Raw genomic sequence first — 14,223 nt, 5'->3', positions numbered from 1 at the left:
TTCCAGAATGGAGGGATGCTATGAGAACAGAAATTGATGCCCTACACAAGAATGACACTTGGGAAGTAGTTGATTTGCTTGGAGGGAAGGATCCAGTAGGCTGTAAGTGGGTTTTTACTATCAAATATCTTGCTGATGGCACCATTGAAAGGTACAAGGCTAGGCTGGTTGCAAAAGGTTATACACAGACATATGGGATTGATTATATAGAGACCTTTGCTCCTGTTGCAAAGATGACTTCTGTGAGAGTTCTGCTATCTCTGGCTGCACACTCAGACTGGCCACTTTATCAGTTGGATGTAAAGAATGCATTTCTGAATGGAGAGTTACATGAGGAGGTCTATATGTCTCTTCCTCCAGGGATGTATGAAACAGATATGAAAGGGAAGGTCTGCAGGCTAAAGAAATCTCTTTATGGACTCAAACAGTCCCCTAGAGCATGGTTTGAAAGGTTTAGGGTTGCTCTTGTTAGCTTTAGTTATGTACAGACATAGTCTGATCATACCCTCTTTGTGAAGAGGAGAGGATCCTTGGCCATTTACCTAATTGTGTATGTTGATGATATTGTTGTGACTGGTAATGATGTATCAAGGATTAATGATCTCAAATATTTCCTTCATACAGAGTTTGAGATCAAAGATCTGGAGAAATTGAGATACTTTCTTGGCATAGAAATTGCTAGATCCAAGGATGGGATCCTTATCTCTCAGAGAAAGATGGGTGTTGTGGAGACTCTATAACTTGATGTTCCTTATTAGTATAGTCCCTGTTGTATATTACTTTTACATCTTATTCTTCTCTCTTTCAGCCCTGTATGGGCATTCTTGTAATTGTACATATCTTTTAATATATAAGAGACTCTTTGAGGTGGGGGTCATTCATTCTTGACACCTCTAAGATTATTCTTGTTCCTTTCTCTATTCGGCCAAGAGTGTTGACATGGTATTAGAGCATGTTGTTCTCTGATCTATTTTCTCGCTCTCTTGAACCTTGCTAGAAGCAGTAAACCTGTCGTATTAGGGCTATCTTGATCAACCCTTTTCTATTCTTTCTTCTTTGCACAACCAGCAAGAGAGATTTCTTTAGATCTCTCTTGGGAGACATTGGTTTGAGGCCAAACTTCAGATCTGGTGTCACCTAGACCTGATCTATTCTCCCTACAAACAACATCTGATTTGGTGAAGTTTTCGAAGGAGTTCTGGTCTTCTTCTTGGGGCGGCAACACTGTACAGTTTCCTTTTTTGGACTGCAACAACTTTGGACTTCAGATTTGGTGTCGCCTAGACTTGATCTATTCCACCTACAAACAACATCTGATTTGGTGAAGTTTTCGAAGGAATACTGATCTTCTTCTTGGGGTGGTAGCACTATACAGTTTCCATTTTTGGACTGCAACTTTTTTTTGGACTTCAGGCCTTCAACATCAGCCTGTGATTTAAGTTTTTCTCTCCAGATCGAAGGGTTCTCTCAAGCTCTCCTTAACCCTACACTCAGTTTCTGGTTTGGAGATTTTAAGAACTACCTCGATCAGCATAAGATACCTCCTTGTTCGTGAAGACGACGTCTGATGTGTTGGTAAATCACAGATTTCCCTCAATCGGCTGACTCGATCAACCTATACCCCTAGATCTAGTGTTGTCCTAGGGTTTTCTTGCCTCCCATTTATTTCATTTAGACTTCAGATTCATATTTGAAAGGCCTTAGACTCAACAGTCTTAAAAACTTGCCTTTTTTGGACTGTCATCTTGAGTTCCTGATTGCTGAATTTGGTTGTCTCTGATATCCTTGCGCCTGGATTGCTATTTTCTTGCTGAAATGACCTCCGATAGTGGCGATTCCTTTGTTAAAGGTGATTCTTTGGCATCTATGGTTGAGCAAAACATTTGACAACTGGTAACATCTGCTATTCCCTCTACTCTTTCTGCTATTGGCTTACCTGGTGAGTTTTCCGGTTATTGTGCTTCTCCTTCTCATATTTGGATCATTGACTCTGGAGCTACCAACCACATGACAGGAGCCTACCCTAACCAACCAAGTAACCTTACTAAAACCCATTGCAAACATATTGTTACTACCAATGGTGAAAAGTTAAACATCATTGGTAGTAGTGATCTGTCTCTTAAGCTTTAACCCACTGCATATTTCCCTCTTACCAAGACCCTTCTTGTTCGTAATCTCACTACAAATTTGATTTATGTTGGCCAATTAGTTGATGAAGGTAACATTCTTATCTTCTCTCGTGATGGATGTTTGATTTAGGACCGGAACATTGGGAAGGTGAAAGGGAAGGGGCGCAGGTTGGGTCGTCTGTTTGCATTGGAGTTCGAAAAGCCTCAAACAGCAGCATCATCAGTTTATTTCAGTTCCTCCACTTCTAGTTCCTTTATAAATCATAGAAATAATGTTTGAGACTTATGGCATAAGCATCTGGGTCATTTACATTCTGAAAAATTAAAATTTTTGCTTGATTCAAGCCTTATTAAGAACAAAGTTCCTTCCATGCACACCTTTGATACATCTTGTGTTTCTTGTTGCTTAAGTAAGAGTCGTACCTTACCATTTCCTCACATATCTGAGCATGCTACCTCTTCCTTCGAGCTTATACATAGTGATGTCTGGACTGTTGCTGTCTCTTCTCAGCTTGGATACAAATATTTTGTGTCGTTCATTGATGATTGTGCCAGGTACACATGAATATACTTTCTTTGCCACAAGTGTGAGGTTTTCCCAACATTTAAGTTGTTTCATGCTATGGTGCGAGTTTGGTTTCAATCACAAGTGCATATTCTCCATTTAGATTCAGGAAGAGAATACACTGATGGAGATTTTTTATCCTATTTGAAGGATCATGGAATACAAGTGCAATGAAGTTGTTTAGATACTCCTCAGCAAAATGGTGTGGCCGAGCGCAAGAATGGACATATCCTTAGTGTTGCGAGGACATTATTGCAGGAGTCCCATACTCCACCTTCCTTTTGGGTAGAGGCAACCAGGTACAACTATGTTTTTGATCAACTATATTCCTTCCTTAGTTCTTGGTAATATGTCTCCCTTTCAAAAGTTATTTGGTCGTTCTCCAGATTTATCTATGCTTCATGTCTTTGGATGTGTGTGCTTTGTTCATCTTCCCTCTTGTGAATGTTCTAAATTGTCTGCACAGTCTATCATGTGTGCCTTTGTGGGTTACAGTCCTAACCACAAAGGATTTCTTTGTTATGATCCTCTATTCGCCGCATTCGTATATCACGTAATGTTAAATTCCTTAAGCACATTTCATATTTTGCTGGAATTACTAGACTGTCTACACCATCTGTTTCTATTTTGCCAAACTTTGATTCACAGGATGCTCCACCTCCTTCTGTTGAGAAGAACTTTCTCGTCTTCTCTCGCAAGCGGTTACATGCTCCAGCCCCCGCGCCTGTGACTCTCCTTCCTCCTGGTTTAGATCATCATCCTACCTTTGCTCCTGTAAGTGATACCTCTACTTTAGATACTCTTCATACTTTTGTTCATCTTCGTCGTTATACTCGTATATCTAAACCTCCTGACCGCTATGGTTTTCCTTCAAACCATAGCTCTTTGTTTGCTGTCCTATCCTCCACAGATGTTCCTCGCTCCTACCAGGAAGCTAATAGTAGCCCTCATTGGAAGGAAGCCATGGATGCAGAGATTCATGCTTTACATGAGAATGACACTTGGGATCTTGCACCTGCTCCTCCAGATGTATCCATTGTTGGGAGTCGTTGGGTTTACAACATTAAGCTGAAGTCTGATGGATCTCTTGATCGATACAAGGCACGTTTAGTTGCCTAAGGATATAGTTAGGAGTATGATATTGACTATGAAGAAACCTTTGCTCCTGTTGCAAAGATCACCACAGTCCGTGTTCTTTTAGCAGTGTCTGCTGCTCAATCTTGGACCATATGCTAGCTTGATGTGAAGAATGCCTTTCTTCATGGTTAGTTGAAGGAGATGGTCTACATGAAGCCTCCTTCTGGATATTGCATTGATCCTTCTTTAGTATGTCGCCTCAAAAAATCTCTATATGGTCTAAAACAAGCTCCCTGGGCATGGTTTGAATGCTTTCGCAATGTTGTAGTTGCTGCTGGATATAGCCAGAGTTCTTTTTATCACTCTTTATTTGTTAGGCGATGACCTCAGGGTATTACCATTCTCCAACTATATGTTGATGACATGTTGACTGTGAATGATGCTGAAGGCATTCGTGAATTAAAACTATTACTTCATAATTCCTTTCACATGAAGGACTTGGGCCCTCTCACATATTTCCTAGGACCGAAAGTACACCACAGTGATCAAGGGTATTTTGTTTGTTAGCAGAAGTATGCCTCTGACCTTGTTAAACTTGCTGGTCTTAATGATGAAAAGCATGTTGATGCACCTATGAAGCTAAATCTTAAGCTATTTAAATCTGAAGGTCCATTACTTCTTGATGTTGCCTTATATCGCTAGCTTGTGGGGTTTCTCATCTATTTCACTATGACTTGGCCTGATATTTCTCTTGTTGTTCAGGTTGTTAGTCAATTTGTTTCTGCTCCTCGTCAGCCTCATATGACTGTTGTTCATCGCATCATTCGATATGTTAGAAGCACAACTTCCCAGGACTGTTCTTCTCCTTCTCTCCTATTCAGTTGAGAGCATATGCTGATGCGGATTGGGCTGGTTGTCCAGACACTCGTAGGTCCACTTTTGGGTGGTGTGTTTTTATGGGTGATTCACTTATCTCTTGGAAATGTAAGAAACAACAAATAGTCTCCAAGTCTTCCACTGAAGTAGAGTATAAGGCCATGTCTTCGGTTTGCAGTGAGATTGTTTGGTTACAGTCTCTCTTTATGGATCTTGGCATTCATGTTCCTACTCCTATCCCTCTCTATCCAGACAATACGAGTGCTATCAAGATTGCATCTAACCCTGTCTTTCATGAGAGAACCAAGCACATCGAGGTGGACTACCACTTTATCTGAGATCTCTTCACTATTGGGTCTATATTGCTTCCTCATGTAGCCTCAGACATGCAGATTGCTGATATCTTCACCAAAGCTATGACTAGAGTTCGACATCTCTTTCTTATAGATAAACTGATGCTTATGTCGAGGCATCAGTTTGAGGGGGTGTGGAGACTCTATAACTTGATGTACCTTATTAGTATAGTCCCTATTGTATATTACTTTTACATCTTATTCTTCTTTTCTCTTTCAGCCCTGTATGGGCATTCTTGTAATTGTACATATCTTTTAATGTATAAGAGACTCTTTGAGGTGGGGGTTGTTCATTCTTGACACCTCTAAGATTATTTTTGTTCATTTCTCTATTCGGCTAAGAGTGTTGACAGACCAGTTGCTACTCCTATTGATACGAGTCATAAATTCTCTGCTTCAGATGGAATATTGTTGAAAGATAAGGGAGTCTTCCAGAGACTACTTGGAAAACTTCTCTATCTATGCATGACTCGGTCAGACATTGCATATGCTGTCAGTTGCATTAGTCAGTTCATGCATGCTCCCAAGGATACTCAAATGGCAGCAGTAGAGTGGATTCTGTGCTATTTGAAGGGCTCCCCTGGAAAGGGAATTCTATTTGCTAAGCATGGCCATATGAAACTTGAAGCCTACATAGATGCTGATTGGGCCGGAAACATTGATGACAGAAGATCTACCTCTGGGTACTGTAGCTTGGTGGCAGGTAATATTGTCTCTTGGAGAAGCAAGAAACAATCAATTGTTGCCCGATCTTTAGCCGAAGCTGAATACAAAGCCATGGCTCATGGAATTTCTGAACTACTGTGGCTTAGATCTTTGATGGGAACTGGGTATTGAGCATGATAAGCCAATGATGTTATACTGTGATAATCAGCTACCATCAACATTGCTCACAATCCAGTGCAACATGGCAGAACTAAACATATTGAAGTTGACAGACACTTCGTTTGAGAAAGAGTGGCTTCTAGAGAGGTGTGTCTACCTTTCATCACTTCTGAAGGACAGTTAGCTGATTTCCTCACCAAGGGCATTCCCAAAGCTAAACTTCTGCATGATACTGGCAAGCTTGGCATGATTGACATCTATGCTCAGCTTGAGGGGGAGTGTAGAGAAGATGGGCCAAATGGCCCATAGGCTGTTTATCCTTTTTTATTTTTATGTTCTTTGTTGTAATGGGCCTTAAACTAGGGGCCTCTCTGTAAATTATTAAAGTTTAACTTAATGAAATGGAATTAGGGGTGTAAGAGAATGTTATGTTCGAAATCTCTCTCTCTGAACCCTAGTTGCCACCACCTTCTTCTTCTTCTTCTCTCTTCTTGAAACCTGATTTCTGCTACTTTTGATTTTCTGCAACTTTTTAAACAGTCCTTTCTTTTCAAAAGGCTGTTTTTCTTCTGTATCCTCATCACACTTCTAGTTCACACTCTGGTAATGGTCCAATTCATTTAAGATATAGGTCAAACCAGAATAGTACACCGAGAGACTCCTCTCCCCCTGCTTATAGGTGGAGTATTCAGCTTGTAGCTGATAGATTTTTCCATAATGTCGTTATTTATAATAGGTAGATTTAGCTTGCTCCCAAATCTTGTAAGTAGTGTCATCCCACATAAAGTTTTTTGTCACTTGTGGCAACATTGATACTAAAAGCCACAACATCACCATATTGTTTTCTTGGTCCCATTTATCATGTTCTAAACTCCCAGACTTTAGTTCCTTAATTTTACCATTAATGTGGCCTATCTTTCACTTTGCAGTTATGTAGAGTTTAATTCCCTTTGACCACTCGAGGTAGTTGAATCCATTTAAGGGAATTACAGCCATAGGGAAACTCATATTGAACCCCCACTCACACCACCTTGGCTTAATATGGGGGGCTGTTGGTGCAATCTAGAAGCAAAAAAGAAAAAAAAAACAATTTAATCTAAATCCGGACAGGCCCTACAAATATCAATCTCTTTTCTAGGCCACACGATCATTACTCTCACCAAAAAACATGGACATCACTGTTATTACAGCAGATACAGGTCATCCCAAACCTACAAAAGACATCACCTAGGTACAAAAGGATCACACGATCCACATAGGGTTTGGAAAGAATCCTCAATCACCTTCACAGCATCCAATAGGCACATTCATAGGGTATTTCTTGGCATATGACCAAGAAAAGAAAGGAAACATAGCAGATAATTCTTCTCAGACCAGTTGATGTAAGCTTCTCTCTGTCTTGATCTGAAAAAACTTCAGAACAAGAGTGGAATCCCTAATCAAACTGCAAAAAAGTTGCTTTGATACCATGTTTTCTTATTAGGAAGCAATAGGAGAGGGAGGAGAGAGAAAGAGAGGAGGATAGAGAAGAGAAGAGGAGAGGAGAGAGAAACGAGAGGTTGGGAGTCAAAAGATTGTGCTTGTGGAGCCAACCTCTATTTATAATAAGGCGACATTACATAATAAAACAATAAAGGTAAAAGGACTATCGTGCCCCTACAACACATTATTTCAAAAGATTGTGTAGTGGGCTTTTACCCTCTCTTTTGTTAATAAAATTTCTTCTTAATTATTATAAGAAGTTGGAACCCATTATATGTTGTTGGAAAGCATATAAATATTAATGGAGAAGGCTTCTTTGAATTGATATTAAGCATTAAAAGTGGGGAGACATCCATTACTAGCAAATTGCAAGCCAAAGGTAGCAAATAAATTATAAAACTACATGGAAGAGCAGGACTATAGTTGTCAAGGCAATGCCTAGGCGACTAGGTGCCCTTCTAGGTGACGAAAATGACAAGGCAGGCACCCTATATAATATCATTTATATTGTTGTATCTTATTAATGTATGTTAATACATTTTATTATATGCTATATATTATCATTTATACTTTGTTTTAATGTTTTATTAATGAAATTTTAAAGATCTAAGGGTTTTGAGGAGAGAAAAAGAAAGAAAGCAAGAAAAAAAGGAGGAAAGAACGAATAGAAGTATAAAGAGGTTCTTTTTTTCTTCTATTCTCTCTCTCTAATTAAATAAAACAGAAATTCCATTCCTTTTTTTTCTATTTTACTTTCCATCTTGAATATTTATCGTATAAAGTTAATAACCTTCTTTAGCTGCTAATTGATATGAAACTGCTCTATTAAATACTTATTATAATAGTATTATTTTTGAAAAATAATGAAACTAATATATGCAAAAGATTTTTATCTTTTAGATGTGATGATTTGCCACATTTTTAGAGGAAATTTAATGTTCTTAATAAAGAGAGTTGCTATTTTTTCAATTAATATACATGGTGAATGGTATGTAAAACTAGGGAACTAGCCAAAAGTTAGTTCTTTATATTATAAAATTCTTATCGCCTAGGTGACTAGGTGCCCCAGTTTCCTAGATGCCTTGAAAACTATGAGTAGGACAGGAGTGTTTGCAGACCTACAATGCTGTTTAGAGCAAGAGGAAGATCAAATAGAGAGGAGAGAAGAGAGTGAATGGACAGCAAGTAAATTCTCAGCCAGCCCTAGAGCAGAGTTTATATTAAGTGTCTAATAATAATACATAAAAAGACTGATGTGTCCTGATTAGTGATGGGACACTCAAGAAAAAAGTAAGAAGGCTAATCTAGACCCAATAACTTCAGGCCCACTACAAAAACATATCTAAAATATAAAGAAGAAAAGGCCCACACTTGTTACAACACAACCCCCTCAAGCAAAGCATAGATGTCCATTATGCCTAGCTTGCCAAGTAAACCATGGAACTTCAATGGAGGAGGGCCTTTCATCAGAACATTAACTATCTGCATTTCTAAGGGTGTAGGGAATGCATAGATCACCAGAGACAATTCTCTCTCACAAAATGTTAGTCAACCTCAATGTGCTTAATTCTATGATGTTGTAACAAGTTAGTAGCAATATTAATTGCAGCCTTGTTGTCATAGTAAAACTTGAGAGGACAATCAACCTTCATTCCTAGCTCACCTAGAAGAGTCCTGAGCTACAATAGTTTTGCAACACCATGAGCCATGGCCCTATATTCAACTTTTGCACTTGATCTAGCAACCACAATTTTCTTTTAACTCCTCCAAGTAATCAGGTTCTCCCCAACAAATGTACAATATCCAAAAGTAGACTTTTTGTCCCCAATGATCCTACCCAGTCAGCATCAGTATAAGCTTCTATCTCAAGTTAATTTGTGCTTCTTGAACAAAATTCCCTTCCTTGGACAAGTCTTCAAATATCTGAGGATTCTCTCAAATGCCTTCATGTGGGGAATTTTGAGAGTATGTATAAACTGACTTACCACATGTACTACATAAGCTATATTAGGTCGAGTAAGAGACAAGTATATCAATTTTCCTATCAGCTTTTGATGCCTTTCCTTGTCAAAATAATTCTCACCAATAGACTCCTATAGACCATGACTCTCAAATATCCTAGATCCTTAACCTCAAATTCAAATGCCAAGAACTCTTTCAATCTTTTTATCTCTTTTGGATCATTCATTGTAATGACCATATCATCCACATAGACTATAAGTGTTGTAATCATATCACCCTATATTTTTATGAACATAGCATGGTCAGCTCCGCTCTGAGTGTATCTCACATTCTAAATAGCCCTACAAAGCCTCTCAAACCAGGCTTGAGGAGACTTCTTAAGTTTATACGAGGCTTTCCTTAGTGTACACACCTTCCCTTGAAAGTCATAGCCATGTGGGGGTTCATAAATACTTCCTCATGTAAGCTTCCATTCAAGAATGCATTCTTTACATCTAATTGGCGTGGCTCTCAAGAGAAATTTGCAGCTAAGGACAATAGAACCCGAATCGTGTTGTGCTTGGCAACTGTTACAAAAGTCTCCTTGTAGTCAATCCCCTCCTGTGTAAACCCTTTTGCCACTAGCCTAGCCTTATATCTCTCAATCCAACCATCTGCCTTATGTTTCATAGTAAACACCCACTTACACCCCACAATGTTCTTGCCTTTTGGTAGATCCACTAATTCCCAAGTTTCGGTTTTCACCAAGGCTCTAATTTCCTCATTCATTGCCTCTCTCGATTTTAGACCAGATATAGCTCCAGACTACCTGATGGGAACATGGGCAGAAGAAAGAGCAGACACAAAAGAGTAATAGGGGGGAGGGATAAACAAGAATAAGAAACATATTTAGCAATAGGGTGTTGAGTAGTACAAGAACAAACAGGCTTGTGAAGAGAAATGGGAAGATCCAAACCAGAAATAGGTGTAAGAAATTAGGAATGGGGTTACCTAGGCGTTAGGGCAGATTGATTTGGGTCCAGTTGGTTGCTATTACAAGCTAGAGGCTCCCTCATCCTCTTCCTATAGAAGGTTCTCATTTCTTTTTGTTGTTCAAGATTAGTATCATCACCATGAGCCCCATCTCCTACATCTGGAGTAATAATAGGGTCAGTAGGAATCTCACCAGATTCACCTAGACAGCTAGAACTAGGAGGATTAGGAGGAGAAGATGGAAGACTAGAAGTGGAGGGATCCTCTTCAACCCTACTAGTCTCCCCCTGAAGAGGATTCCTAGGAAATTGAAAGAAAGATTGAGACTTGAAAAAGATCTCATCCTTGGTGACATACTTTTTCTTGGTAATTGGGTATTTGGATCATAGCACTTATAGCCCTTTTGTGTAGGGGAATACCCAAGAAGACATCCCGCATAGCCTTAGGATCCAACTTTGTTTTCTTAGGATCCTTAACATGGATGAAACATACACAACCAAAGACTCTAGGAGGAAGGGGAAAATCATCAAGAGTAGGAAAAAGGACAGAAAAAGAAGTTCTCATACCAAACACACTAGATGACATCCTATTTATCGGATATGAGGCTATAAGAACTACTTGAGACCAATAGTTCTTGGGCACTTTGTGCTGAAATAATAGGTCTCAAGCTATCTCTAATAAGTATCTGTTCTTGTGTTCTACAACTCCATTTTGTTGAGGAGTACTAACATAAGATGATTGATGCAAGACACTTGCTTCCTCCATGAACACATTTAAAGAGCTTTCAAAACACTCAACATTATCTGAACAAAACTGTTTGATCTTCTTGCCAAACTAAGTCTCAATCATTTTATAAAATATCATAGTTATTTGCAGTACTTCATCATGGCCTTTAATAAATAAATCCATGTGCACCAGGAATAGTGATCAATGAAGCGAATAAAATATTAGAAGCTATCTATAGAAACAAGGGGTCAAGGACCCCAAACATTAGAATGGACTAAATCAGAAGGAGCTTGAATTTCATTACTTGAAATTGGAAAAATGGTTCTACATTGCTTTGACATCTGACACACTTCACAAACCAAACTCTGACTTGAAATGGAAATAACTCAGGAAACAACTTTTTCATCAAGGAAAAAGACAGATGACCTAGCCTAGCATGCCACAAATGTAACCTAACTATGGACTCCTCGTTATCCCGACCACGAAAAGTAGATGATTGTAGGGATGAGCTGATGTGTTCATCAAAATAATAGAAGACTCCAGACTCATGACTCCTCCCAACTGTTCTTGTCAATCTATTCTAAAACACATAGTGAGTAGGAAAGAAAGTTATGCTACAGTTCAAATTTTTAGTAAGGTTAGAAACAAATAACAAATTTTGAAGCAAAACTAGGAACATGAAGAACAAACTTAAGGGAGAGATCCTTGTTGAGGTTTGCCTCCCCCTTTCTAGAGATAGTAGAGAGGGAACCATCAGCTACTCTCACCTTATCTTGACTAGACATCAAATGATAGGGGGAAAATAAAGAGGACATATGTGTCATATGGTTAGTAGCTCCTGAATCAATAATCCAAGAATTAGAGGGTATGGGGCCAATAACACTATGAGCAGAGACAGTACCTGACTTGGCTAGAGAGGAGGATGCAAAGGGATTGTTCCTCAACTGAGCCATAACTCGGCTAAGAATTTCTACCTCATTAGTTGTAAAATCCTAGAAAGACTCTGAGGGAATAGTAGTGGTTTTTCCTGTTGGAGGAGAAACCGTGGATGTTTCTTCTGACTTTATACACTGTTCCCCATGGCAATATTCACACTCAATGTCTGACTCCTCTGTGGCTTCTTATCCTTCCTCAATGCAGCTGGTTTCAAGTGGGGATATAAAATCTAACATGTCTCATTGGTTTGTCTCTCGCCCCCAGTACGTTTAAGATTCATTATGTTAGAACTTTTTTCCCCTTTTTGGCCAGAAGAAATTAATATTGAATGTTTAACAGGTGGCTGCAAGTGGGTATCTACTTGCAATTCCTTTCTTCTTCCCTCTTCATTCCTCACAAGGTAGTATACATGTTTCAAGTCTAGAAGTTCATCCCTTTCTAATATCTGTGACCTTATACGTTCATATATGGGATCCAACCCAGCTAGGAACTTGAATGCCCTTCCTCTGTTTTTTTGTCATGTTTCTCCTTGACCTTTGTGCTGTCCCAGTCAATTATAAGATGATGGTCTAATTCTTCCAACAGCCCCTCCATGTAGCAAAGTATGTGGCTACCATAGTTTTCAAGGCGCCAAGGCGAGGCTGGACATCAGGGGGGCACCTTGTTGCCTAGACTCTTTTATATAGAAAATATAGATCCTATGGTAGTTCCCTAGGTACCATAGCCATATTTCCTTAATAATTATTCATAATTTTCATAATAAAAGTATAGAGTTCATGTTAAAGTATAGAAAATCAACATATTCATGAGAAGAAAAAAAAAGAAGGAAAAGAAAATTCAAAAAATATAGGGTCTGAACCCTTATTTTTGTTATAGGAAAAGAAGAAAAGAAAAAGTGTTGATTATAGTAGTAGTACTGTAGTAGAAAATGTGTTGATTAGACAAAATTTTAAGTTCTTCCTTACTTATTGGTTCAGGTTTTAAAGTCTTTGAGGGTTCAATACAGCATTTAGCAATGTTTGTATTGATTAAATCCTAACAAATAAGAAAATAATAAAAACAAATTAGTATATAAACACACAAAATGAGTATTTTAGTTTAATTGTGCCTATTTTATAATTATAATGTCAAAAAATAAAGAATAAAAAAGTATTCTACAATACATAGTACAAAACTGCTAGGCGATTAGGCGAGGCGAGCCTCAAAGGGTGCCTTGTTGCCTAGGCGTCGCCTTGACAACTATGGTGGCTACAAACATGTCTCCTTGCTTTAGGACAGCAATATCTTGTGTCAATTTGTAGATTCTAGCATTCTTCCGTTGCCCATAAATCTTAGAGACCTTCTCCTAAATCTTAAAGGTGATAGGGAAGTGTTGGATAGTCCTTGCAACTCTTAGAGTCATGGAAGCAAGGAGCCAAGACATAACAGTCGCATTTTCCCTACACCAGGTTGCATATTCAGCATCTTCCTCCTTGGGTTCCTTCTTTTTCCCATTAATATACCCCATGAGATCCCAAGATGTGATGAATGACTTGGTCAAGACTGACCATTTTGCTGAAATTGTACTCATCTAGCAGCACACTGGTTATTTGTAAGCTGTGCAGACTTGGGTTACCAAGATTGGGAGACCTCCCAATAGGTTGGTTGTCCTTAGAAGACACTTCTCCTGAAACTGAAGGCATTTTTTCCTTCTACTAACACACTAGCTACTGTTTTTACACCAGATTCAATGTATATACTGCTGAAACACAAGCCCAAAGTGAAAGAGAACATACCAGAAACAAGAGCCCAGCTGTAACACTCTTCTCAGACCACCTATACCTTCCAGAAGCTTGAGAGGACCTTCTGCAGCAATCGTCTATACCAGCAACTTGGTTCCAGAACTAATCTAGGACTGTCTATTCAGTCCTTCTAGATCTGCCCTAAATAGATCTCTCTAATAGCTGAATGGCTACTGGCTGTCTCCACTATCTAGTAGGGCATAAACTAGGTCGAAACTTCCTCTTTGGTCCCTACTCCCAAAGAGAAACCCTAGATACAGACTTCCTTGGGTACAACGATCAGAATTAAGGTTTCTTAATCAGTAATAAAAAACAAAAAGAAGATAGGAGAAAGAGGAGAAGAAGAAGTAGGTTGAAACTTGCAGAAGTTGGATCATCAGTGCTCTGATACCATGTTTGCAAACCTGCAGTGGTGCTTAGAGCAAGAGGAAGAGAAAACAGAGAGGAAAGAAGAGAGTGAATGGGTGGCAAGTAAGTTCTCAGCTGGCCCTAGAACAGAATTTATACCAAGTGTCTAAGTGTCTAATATTACATAAAAA

General features: G+C 38.9%; 1 protein-coding gene across 5 annotated transcripts in view; it reads left to right on the top strand.

The window, feature by feature from the left end:
• Positions 1-14,223, top strand: part of LOC104610638 (forkhead-associated domain protein) — a 35,009-nt gene that overhangs the window by 16,616 nt on the left and 4,170 nt on the right. The gene's annotated exons all lie outside the window — the stretch shown is intronic.

The sequence above is a fragment of the Nelumbo nucifera genome, chromosome 4 (assembly GCF_055504915.1).
Source record: "Nelumbo nucifera cultivar China Antique chromosome 4, China Antique-T2T, whole genome shotgun sequence".
NCBI classification, from domain to species: Eukaryota; Viridiplantae; Streptophyta; class Magnoliopsida; order Proteales; family Nelumbonaceae; genus Nelumbo; species Nelumbo nucifera.
The sequence above is the reverse complement of the archived record's forward strand: the minus strand, read 5'-3'. Positions and strand labels throughout refer to the sequence as shown.